A 9,867-nucleotide genomic window follows, 5' to 3' on the forward strand; every position below is an offset into this window, starting at 1 on the left:
CCTGAGGTGCTTCCACTGTCACTGGATCCACAAGACCTTTCACCCCCTGGCCTATGATCTTCTTGCATTCAGTGTCATTGCATGTGTTTTGTGAGTCTGAAGAGCACTTTATAAATTTGTATCAGACATATGGGCTAATATCGGACTTATGAACTTGATCTGGACTGGGCTGGGATATTTTCTTAATATTCAATTGCTCTTGTGTATAAAGCTGTTTCTTATACACGAGTGTCTCTATGAATTTGTTTCTCAGGTCTACCCAGACGAACACAGGTTTATTATACATTTCCCCGTTTGAGTTTTGTCTCCTGAACTTAAATTTTTATGATTTTAATTTTTATTCAAGGTTGCCAAACAACTCTTCCTTTATTCATGAAGGCATATTAAACATTGCAAAGCACAACTACTCAAGAAGGCTAGCTGAGACAGCAGAAAGAAACACTTCCTCTGCGTTTGTTTTGGCAACCACCAGAGGCTGGTAACCAAGCTGACTCTATAAAGAATTCAAAAGAATTCCTCATTAAAGAAATCTCCCTTATCAAACAGAACCTTCAAAAGGGAAAGTTTTCCTTTCCAATTATCCTGTCTACAGGACATACTAAAATCTTAAAGTCATAGTTCTAACTCAGTTGGTCTTGGCTATTATTTTGGAAGCTGTTCAAATCATCAACGACTTTATAAGTAACATATTTCTTTATAAATAACACATCCGATTCCTGAAACTCTTTTAAGCACTGGATGAGCTATTAAAATACTCTTCTTAGAAGAGAAAATGAAACAAAAAGGTCATGTCTCAGTAGCTGTTTGGGTTCTCACCCTTTGGAGTGACTTGAATTTAGCAGGAACCGAACTCAAGCGTTCAGAACTATCAGCCAGCACTGTTTTTTCCTCTACTAACCGAAAGGTTGGGAGCTGGAGTCAGGGCAGCCCAGAAAACTCAAAGGAGATGCGTTCTACTTGGTACCACACGGAGTCGTCGTGAGTCAACATCGATTCCACAGCGATGGGATTTGGTTTTCTCTACAAGATTCACGATTTTGGAATGTACGGTAGTTTATGGCTATTTTTAGCAAAACTGTCTTCCTAATTGTATTTCGTTTCGGTCACCATAAGAATTAGTTTGCATTCCCGTCTAAGTGGTAAGCAAAGGCATAGTGCCCAGAAGTGTGAAAAAACCGGCGGTGGGGAAATCAGCCAGGGATTAAATTATGTCCAAAACTGAACAACAAACGGAGGGGTTTGCATCATTTCCACGGTGGGGTGGTGGAGGGGGGCCATGACTTTGAAGCCAGATGGAACAGGAAAAGCACAAGGGCTCGCGGCGGGCGCAGGGAATTGTGTCTTGAGAAGACAACAAACTAGTGAGGTATTTCTCACCTCATTCTTTAAAATTGGAGAACCGAGATCTGGAGATCATGACTTGTGCCGAGCTTCATTTCTGATGTGCCCCAAACTCTGCACGTCCCCACGCTGCTCCTCCAACGCCCACGCAGACTCTCCTCCAGCTGCAGCACAAGTCTACGACTGGGGCAGAGCCACCAGCCAAAAGCTGAAGTGTGGTGCGCTAAGAATATGCAAAACGGACCTTCTAACCAAATGGGGCAATTTGCATGTATTCTCTTCGCCGTTGAGGGCTCAGAGCAAACAAGTGTGAGCCTTCTTTTTTTTTAGTCAAGCAAGGCTTGGGTCTAGAAAAAAAAATACTAAAACCCTACACACTGGGACAGAAGACCTTTCAAAAAACGGGGCCATCAGCTGCGGATAAAAAGGAGACCCCCTCCCCTGCTGCTGTCCTCACTAACTCCCGAGAAGGAAATACAACTAGCAAGCACACAGCACCAGCGATCCAAGTGAATTCGATTTTTTTTTTTAAATCACCTAACCCGAACAGACGACCGCATACCAGTCAAGCACCGAACGACTGTAACTTAATAGCTCCGGGAAAACTGTCCGCGGTGTGATGAATCAAGAGAGACTTAACGCAAAAAAAGACAAAATCTTTGCTGTTCGGCAAGGCCTGGTTGTGGTGCAGGAAGAACGCGCACTTGTGTTTTGGGGAGGGGGCAGGAAGCAAGGACAGAGGAAGGAGACCCTGCGAAGCTGCCCCCGGCCCCGCGCCACCGTCCCCCAGCGCCTGCGGCCAGACCCGTCCGGACAGGCGCACCTCCGGCTCCCAGGATCCTCCCCACTCGGGACCCCTCCAGGAGCCGAGCCTATCCCTGCGGGATCCCAGCGCTTCCTCTCGCCCTGCGATCCACACACACCGCCCAGTGAGGACAAGCCTCCTCGGCTGGCACGACGCCCCAGGGCCCGGCGCCGCAGCAGCACCCCGCCACTCTCCAGCGCCGTCCGCCCGCCGGTCCGGTTCCCCAGCACTCACCGCCGGGCGGCGCGGCGCGCGCCCGCCTCCGGCCAGCCGGGCCCGCGGTGGGCGCGCACTCCCGGGCCGCAGACGCGCGAGCGCGCTCCCGCACCGGCTCCCCTTCCCGCACACACACCAGTGCCCGCGGGCTGCGCGCGCCGGGCGGATTCGGCAGCAGACGGGAGCGCGAGAGCGTGAGGAATCCCTGGAATGAGGCGCCGCCCGCCTGCCCTCACTCGGTTCCTCCAAAGCGGCGGGACACGCCTCCGGGCACGCCCCCGGGCACGCCCCGCCCAGAGCAGGTGGGGCTGAGTCCAGGTGAGCCCGAGAAAAGCGGAGGGCGGGGCCTCGCCGTGACCGGCAGAGGCCCCTTCCCCCTCCCCCGACGCACGCCCGGCGCCTGCCAGCACCTACCCGGATGGTGTGGGCGTGACCGGTCAGCCAGGGTCTGCGGAGGGCCTGGCGGGGGGGCGCGGACCCTCGGAGCGGGGGCACTAAGCGCCTCACACACCTTCATCACCCTCACGCTCAGCAGGAGCGAACACACCTTCAGGGCACCCCGTTCCGTCCGCGCCCGGGTGCCTGCTACGGCCCAGGCACGCCGCGCGCACAGTAGGCTCCTGCTCCGTGTCACAACATGGGACACCGTCGTCCACGGTCCAGCGATCCTCCATGCCCGCTGGACCTGGGACCGATTGCCCCCTAAGCGCCATGCGCAGCCAACCAACTGCCAGAGCTGGAACCAGATTCCCAGCGCCTCCCTGTCCTTTGCTTTGCCGCGCACACAGACCCCAGCCGGCTGGGGGCTCCGCGGACGGACACACACACACACACACACACACACGTGTGTAGGGGGGGGTGTCGGGGTACGGTACTCACACCGCGACATTCGGCACGCACCGCTCTCTACGCTCCACAGGGTGCCAGGCACCTGGGGCCCCGCCTCGCCCTGTCGTCACCCACGCACACCCAAGCCACACTGCCCAGCCAGGCCGGCGGCCACACGTACCTGAAGGGACCGGGCGCACTCGCTGGGGGACGCGCGGGCTCAGGTGGCCGCCTCTGCGATCAGGACGGCCGCTGCAGTCCAGGGCTGCGCTCCGACGCGGCTCGGCTTCCTCCCATTACAGCATTTTACACTCCCCCACGACACTTCACACACACTCACACACACTCGCCAGCCCCCTCACTCCCTCACTCCGGGCGTCTTTTCCTCCCCTCCCTCGCCCGGAGGAGGAAGTCCTTGTAAATCAAAACAGTGTGGAGGGAGGGAGCCGAGAGGCAGGCAGGGAGGGAGCGGGAGCCGGGTGGTGAGAGTCCGCCCGGGCTTCCCACACACCCGGGTTTGCGGCATTTGGCAAAACTCCGGGAGTCCAAAACCCGTCTGCTCCGAAGTGCGCTGGGGAAGGGCCGGGGTGGTGGGAGGAGGTAAAACATTTCTAATTGGTGCGGTTTCTTATTACAGCAGCCGCGCGGGCATGTGATCCTGAAAAGAAAAGGCCTGCCTTTAATTTTTTCCTGTCATTCTCTAGAGACTTGGTGAAGAGGGGTAGGGGGAGGAGGTCCCATGCACCGCACCGCCACCCCGCCTCCGTGGCAGCCCTTGCCCCATTGTTTTCAACTGCTGCCACAATTAAGAAAACATTTGCTTAACATATCCAGCCGTGAACTTCATAAAATAAATAGTCAGAGGCTGGATTTCCTCTGGTTTGGTTTAAGTGGCCTCACGTTGCTTGCCTCTGGCTGTTCTCAAACTCAGTTCCTATTAGGCGCCCCTACTCAAAGAGCTTTCCCGGGTACAGGGCTTTGTCTCGAGGGCACCACCACCTTACACTGGGACCGAGGAAACACAAACACTGCCTCACAGTTTTCATATCTACTGGGAGGGTCTTCCAAAAGTTCAGGGGGGAAAATCCCATTATCTTCCTCATTGCTTTTGGCCCCGGAACTCCTATTATCTCCCAGAATCACACCAAAGCACAGTGGATTATCTTATTGCATTTTAATGCCTTGTCAGGTCCCAGGACAGGTATTAATCATATTGTTTTACAGTTCTATGATATGGTTCACCTCAAACACAGAGGCGCACCTAATCCTGTCCTGGGTCTTCTGGCTCCGTTGCAATCACTGGGGGGGGAGGGGGACTGGAGAACCATCCTAAATAGGAGGTTGTCAGCTCTGCCAAATGAGGACGGAGAACAAGGAAAGAGTGGGGTGAGGGCAGACCGCTTGGTCAGATTCCAGAAAGTGCTGCCAGGCAGAGAAAGGGCTTTGGATTAAGCCAGACCTGGATTTGAATCCAAACTCCACCCCCTTTTAGTTCTTGGATTTGGGGCAAGTTATCCAGCCTCAGTTTTTTCATCTGTAAAGAAAAGATAGGAATTCTTTAAGTAGTTATCGCAGGAAGTAAGGACTAGGCAGAGGTGTGCTGCCATAAATCCTCATGTCTCCTTCCCGCCCTCCTCCTGCCTAAAATCCCATGTTGTTGGGGGTATCTGTAAACAGACAACCACCCTCATTATGGGCTAATCAAGAAAATAATGTGCCCAGCTGGTGCCAATGAATAAGGAGTACAATAATAATGCAACTGACCATGTGTAAAAAAGCTCTGGAGTTTCCAAGAGTTCTCACATAGCATTATCTCATTTGATCTTTAGGACAGCTCTGCCCTTTGGAGGCCACAAAGTGATTTCCAGCTGGGGTCAGTCTGGAGAGCCTAAAGCTGCCTCTTTGATTTCCATCACTGCTTAGAGCCAAGCTGGGTCTGCAGATAAATCATGGGGCTGCAGGGCCGTTTTTCATGAATGTGACAAGCCTTTGACCTTTCCAAGGACTAATCTCACTACTACCCTTACATCAGCATTAGTGTCATTTAATTTGGCTGTTTGGGTTGTGAGGAAGAGAGCCCTCTCCAGTTACCAGGAAGAAATGGGGAAGGGGGGGGTGCTCTACAGAGTAGAACTGGACCATGTCAGATACAATAGAATGGTCACACAACAGACTATTCCAGAGCAGTCCAGACACAGGACCTACAACAAGAGCAATGAATCTTGACAACAAAAAGGTTAAATATTGGCATTCACCTGGCGGCACCGGAGAAGACAGACCAGGAAATCTACTTCTGAAAAATTAGCCAGTGAAAACCCACTGGAGCCCAGTTCTACTCTGACACAAATGTGGTCTCATGAGTCCAGGTAGACTTGACAACAACTGGTACCGGGCATGCCTGGACCACTAGTGAGAATGTGCTTCAGCCCAAGAGTTGTATAAATGCGCCAGAAGTTCATTTTCTTTTGTTAAAGGAGTTACTAGAACATCACAGAAGGGTATCCATGTGGGTGTTGAAGAAACAAGATTGGCCAGAACTGTAATTGTTGAAGCTGAATGTTGGGCACAGGGCATTCGCTACTCTTGTTTATGTTAGAAAGTCTTTACGTTAAAGTGGGGTTGGGAGGCCTTAAGAGAAGCAAGGGTGCTATGTGGACTGCTGTCTACGTTCACCCTCAGGTCTCCCACCTTCTTTCTGTTCATTGTGCCCCCTGACTGCCAAGTTCTCCCTCATCTCTGTACTGGAGACCTTCCTCATACTTTTTGGCCCCCTGATAACTGTCCTTACCACCCCTTTTTGGTTTTCCCCTCACTGGTAACTGTCTCCTTTTATATCTTCATAGTTCAAATTGCTTCAAGAGAAAACAAAATTCTTCTCTTTGTACTAATCCAAGCACAGGCTGTGGTCTGGCTCACCTGGAAGCTGCAGTTCCGTTGATGAGAAGTAGGGGCAGAAAAGCAGAATCACTTGGTATGCAACACAGGTTCCTGTAGGCAGGAAGGCTGACATCACTGAGAGGGGGTCTTGAAAGGCTCCAAGGAATCCATTTAACTGAGAATAACGATTTTTGCCTGTCCATTTGCTTCCTTGAAATTTCTTAAGGCTCATCAGTTAATGAGAATTGAAAAAAACCATTTTCTTTCCACACCAATTTTCCAGTAAGTAATTTTTCCACGTGTCCTCCCATGGTGTATTCTCGACCAGCAAATAAGGAAGTTATTCCCTTATTAAGAGTTCTGAAGGGTCATACTTCACATAGGCTTGTTCCGCTCACTTATCTATGAAGAATGTCTTTTTCTACCTCCTGTCTCTTCACACGAATTCCCTTGTGTAAATCTCTCCACTCCAACTTGTCCTACAAAGGAGTTGGAAGATGTGGGTTCTAACTCAGACAGTCTTGAGGTGATAATATGAACCCCATGGGCACCTATGAGCCCTGTGGAAGTCATTTCACACCTGGGGGTCTGAATGTCCCTGTCTCTGAGAAGCTTAGATCACATCAGGTTTGGTAAGCAAGTTTCGGGCAGCAACTCTGCCTGGAAGCCTCTTGAGGAGCATCCGAAGGCCCCGGTTGAGACTTAATGAAAGAGGGTCCAGTGTGATCAGTAATGCCTGCCATGGGCAGGGACTGAGAACTGGTGGACTAAGAAGTAAGCTTCTCTCTTTTCAAGTATGAACGGATGAATTGCTACTTTTCTAGAGCCAAAGTAACAAGTGGGAAAACCCAGATGATATTTCAAATGACAGAGTATGGAATAAGAAACAATCTATGAGAATAATAATAATACAAAATAACATTTAACAAGCACTTAACATGTTCCAGCTACTGTTCTGAGTGGATTACAACAATTATCTTGCAATTTAATTATTACAGCCACATGATGGGACAGGTATTGTAAGTAGCCCTGTTATGCGTATGAAGATGCTGAAAAGCAGAGACATTCTATACCTCGTCCAAAGTCTTAAAGATATTAAGGGGTGCAACTAGAACCGAAGCCTATGCTGTCTAGTTTGGGAGTTCCATGCTTAGCCTCGAACAACGGTGCTGTTTAGAGACGAAGCGGCATCAGATCGCATCTGGGAGTGTGCCAGAAATGCAGACTCTCAGGCCTGAGACCTGCAGAATCAGAACCTACATTTGACGCAGTTCCCCTGGTGATTCCGTATTCACATTGCCATTTGAGAAGCACTGCAATGCACCAGATTGCCTCCCGACAGGATATGAGCTGCCATGGTTCAATATTTACAATGTGCATGCACTCTACTAAGTATTTTGCCTCCATCATTGTATTTAAGCTACATAAAAGTCCTGTGCAGTGAAATCTTGTAAGACCAATAGATTATATCAATGTCAATATCCTGGCTGTGATATTGTACTAGTATTTTTTGCAAGATATTGCTAGTAGGGGAGGCTGGGTAAAGGAATCATGAGTTCTCTGTGTGGTATTTCTTACATGCAAATCTTCAATTATTTTTAAATAAAACTTTTCATCTTTAACATTCTCACGATGTGCCTATATACTCGAGTATAAGCCAACCCAAAATTTTCAAGCTACAATTTTCAAAATTTTATTTAGAAAATTTAAGGTCGGCTTATACTCGAGTATACATGGTGTAGTTTCGTTTTCCTACGTTTGTTGTTGAAGCAGAAGCTTTACAGAGGTCAAGCAAACAGCCCACTTACTAATTCAATCCAACAAGTATTTACTGCGGCCCTACTATGTGCAAGCAGGCCCTTGGATGGGGCAAATATTTGCATTTGTCTACTCACCTAAAGGCGAGCGATTTGAACACAGCCAGCGGCACCGGGAAATAAAAACTTGACAACCTGCTTCCAGAAAAATTGTAGCCAAGCAAATCGGAAGGCATAGTTCTGACTCAACCTCAGTAGTTTGGATTCTGCATACAAAGCTCTGTTCTAGGCACGAGAGACACAGCGGCCCCCAAACATCGCCCTCACTGAGCTATCATTGTAGCGCCAGGCAGTCGGAATTCAATTCGCATTCTGCTGCCAAGTCCTCTGCAGCTCAAATCCAGAGATACAGTCATGATATCAGAGTGTGGTAAAGACAGAGCTACCAACAGCTAACGTAATACAAACCTTTCCAGACAGATGAATGTCAAGGTAGCTAACTCTACCAGGTAGACAGCAAACAGACACGAAAACAACAACAAAGAGTTGCTCGTGAGTCAGTTCTGACTCATGACAACCCCGTGTGTGTCTGGGAGGCATTCAATGAAATGGGGCCATTTTAAATGGTAATAAACAGAGCCCCAAGTTTCTTCTGCAATCAGATGTTGAGCTATGTTGGGGGACAGCGTCCCAAGGTTTGAGGGACTCAGTGGGTCCTGGACACTTTTTCTGGAAAGTTAACCCTTTTCACAACTTGGCTCTGAATGAGTCTTCTAAAGCAAGACCAGACTTATGGCTAGAACAATTGCCTAGGGTTAAGGTCTCCAAGTGGTATCCAATGCTGATCTAAAGATGCACTTGTCTTCCCAAAAGTTCTTCACACAAGAATTTTTCCTAATGTAAGAAGAATTGAGTTTGACATTTTTTCTTGCTGTCTTTCCTGGAGACAACAGTGTACTGACATTAATAAAGGCAGTAGATAATAAAGGTTGCAGATGCAAGACCAGCCAGAGTTTAACCCCAGTTAAATATTTACCAAAGGTGAGAATTGGGATATTTACCCAAAATGAAGTCTTTTGCAGCAGATTTGCCCACTGCAGCACATCATCTGGTTTCTTGCATTCTTCTTCCATGGACTTGGATTATGGATCCCATTAAGATGAAATCTTTTGACAACTTCAATGTCTTCTGCATTTAGCATGATGTTGTCTATTGGTGCAGTTGACAGGATTTTCATTTTCCGTATGGTTCCTTTTCTCGTGTAATCCATCCTGAAAGCTGTGGTCTTTAATCCTCATCATTGGGTGCTTCAAGTCTTCTTTGCTTTCTGGGAGCCAGGATGTGTCATCTGCATATTGAGCTGTGAATGAGTTGTTGATAATAGTCTCCCTCCAATCCTGATGCCAAAGTCGTCTTCATAGCCTACAGCTTCACAGATGATTCGCTCAGCCTACAGACTGGATAAATTTGATGAATGCATACAGTTGACACATACCTTTCCTGATTTTAAACCATGAGGCATTCTCTTATTCTGTTTACACAGCTGCCTCTTGCTCTATGTACAGGTTGAAGAGTTCTGGAATTCACATTCTTTGCAAGGCTATCCATAATTTGTTATGATCCACACAGTCAACTGACCTTGCATCGTCTATAAAACAGAGGTAAACACTGTTCTGCTTTCCTGTGCTGTTAGTCAAGCTCCTTCTGACATCGGCAAAATGATCTCTGGTTTCATGTCCCCTTCTATGTGTGAGTGTCTGGCACTTTGCTGTGTGGGTGTTGCTGCAGTTGTTTTTCAACTACCTTCGGCAACATTTCACTTGGATCACAATCAATGCCCGTGAAGGAAGCAGCAGTGGAAAAATCAAACAGCATCTTGCATTGGGTAAATCGGCTGCAAAAGACCTCTGTAGAGTCTTAGAACACAAAGATGTCACTTTGAATACAAAGACCCCTGACTGAAGCCCAGAGGTTTTCAATCACCTCATATGCACGTGAAAGGTGGACAATGAATAAGGAAGACCTGGAACATGTGAACCAGGA

At 48.6% G+C, this 9,867-nt stretch overlaps 1 protein-coding gene across 2 annotated transcripts in view; it reads right to left on the bottom strand.

The window, feature by feature from the left end:
* The window catches only part of VGLL4 (vestigial like family member 4), a 156,686-nt gene extending 153,051 nt beyond the window's left edge, over positions 1–3,635 (bottom strand). Inside the window, exon 1 of one of the 2 annotated variants that reach the window (XM_075550033.1) lies at positions 3,372–3,635. The gene's annotated coding sequence lies outside the window, so the exon portion shown is untranslated. Of the gene's footprint in view, positions 1–2,380; positions 2,577–3,371 lie in introns of those variants that run through there. The other variant, XM_075550032.1, reaches the window with a different exon arrangement.
* Between the last annotated feature and the right edge of the window lie 6,232 nt (positions 3,636–9,867).

This window comes from Tenrec ecaudatus, chromosome 5, assembly GCF_050624435.1.
Source record: "Tenrec ecaudatus isolate mTenEca1 chromosome 5, mTenEca1.hap1, whole genome shotgun sequence".
In the NCBI taxonomy this organism is placed as follows: Eukaryota; Metazoa; Chordata; class Mammalia; order Afrosoricida; family Tenrecidae; genus Tenrec; species Tenrec ecaudatus.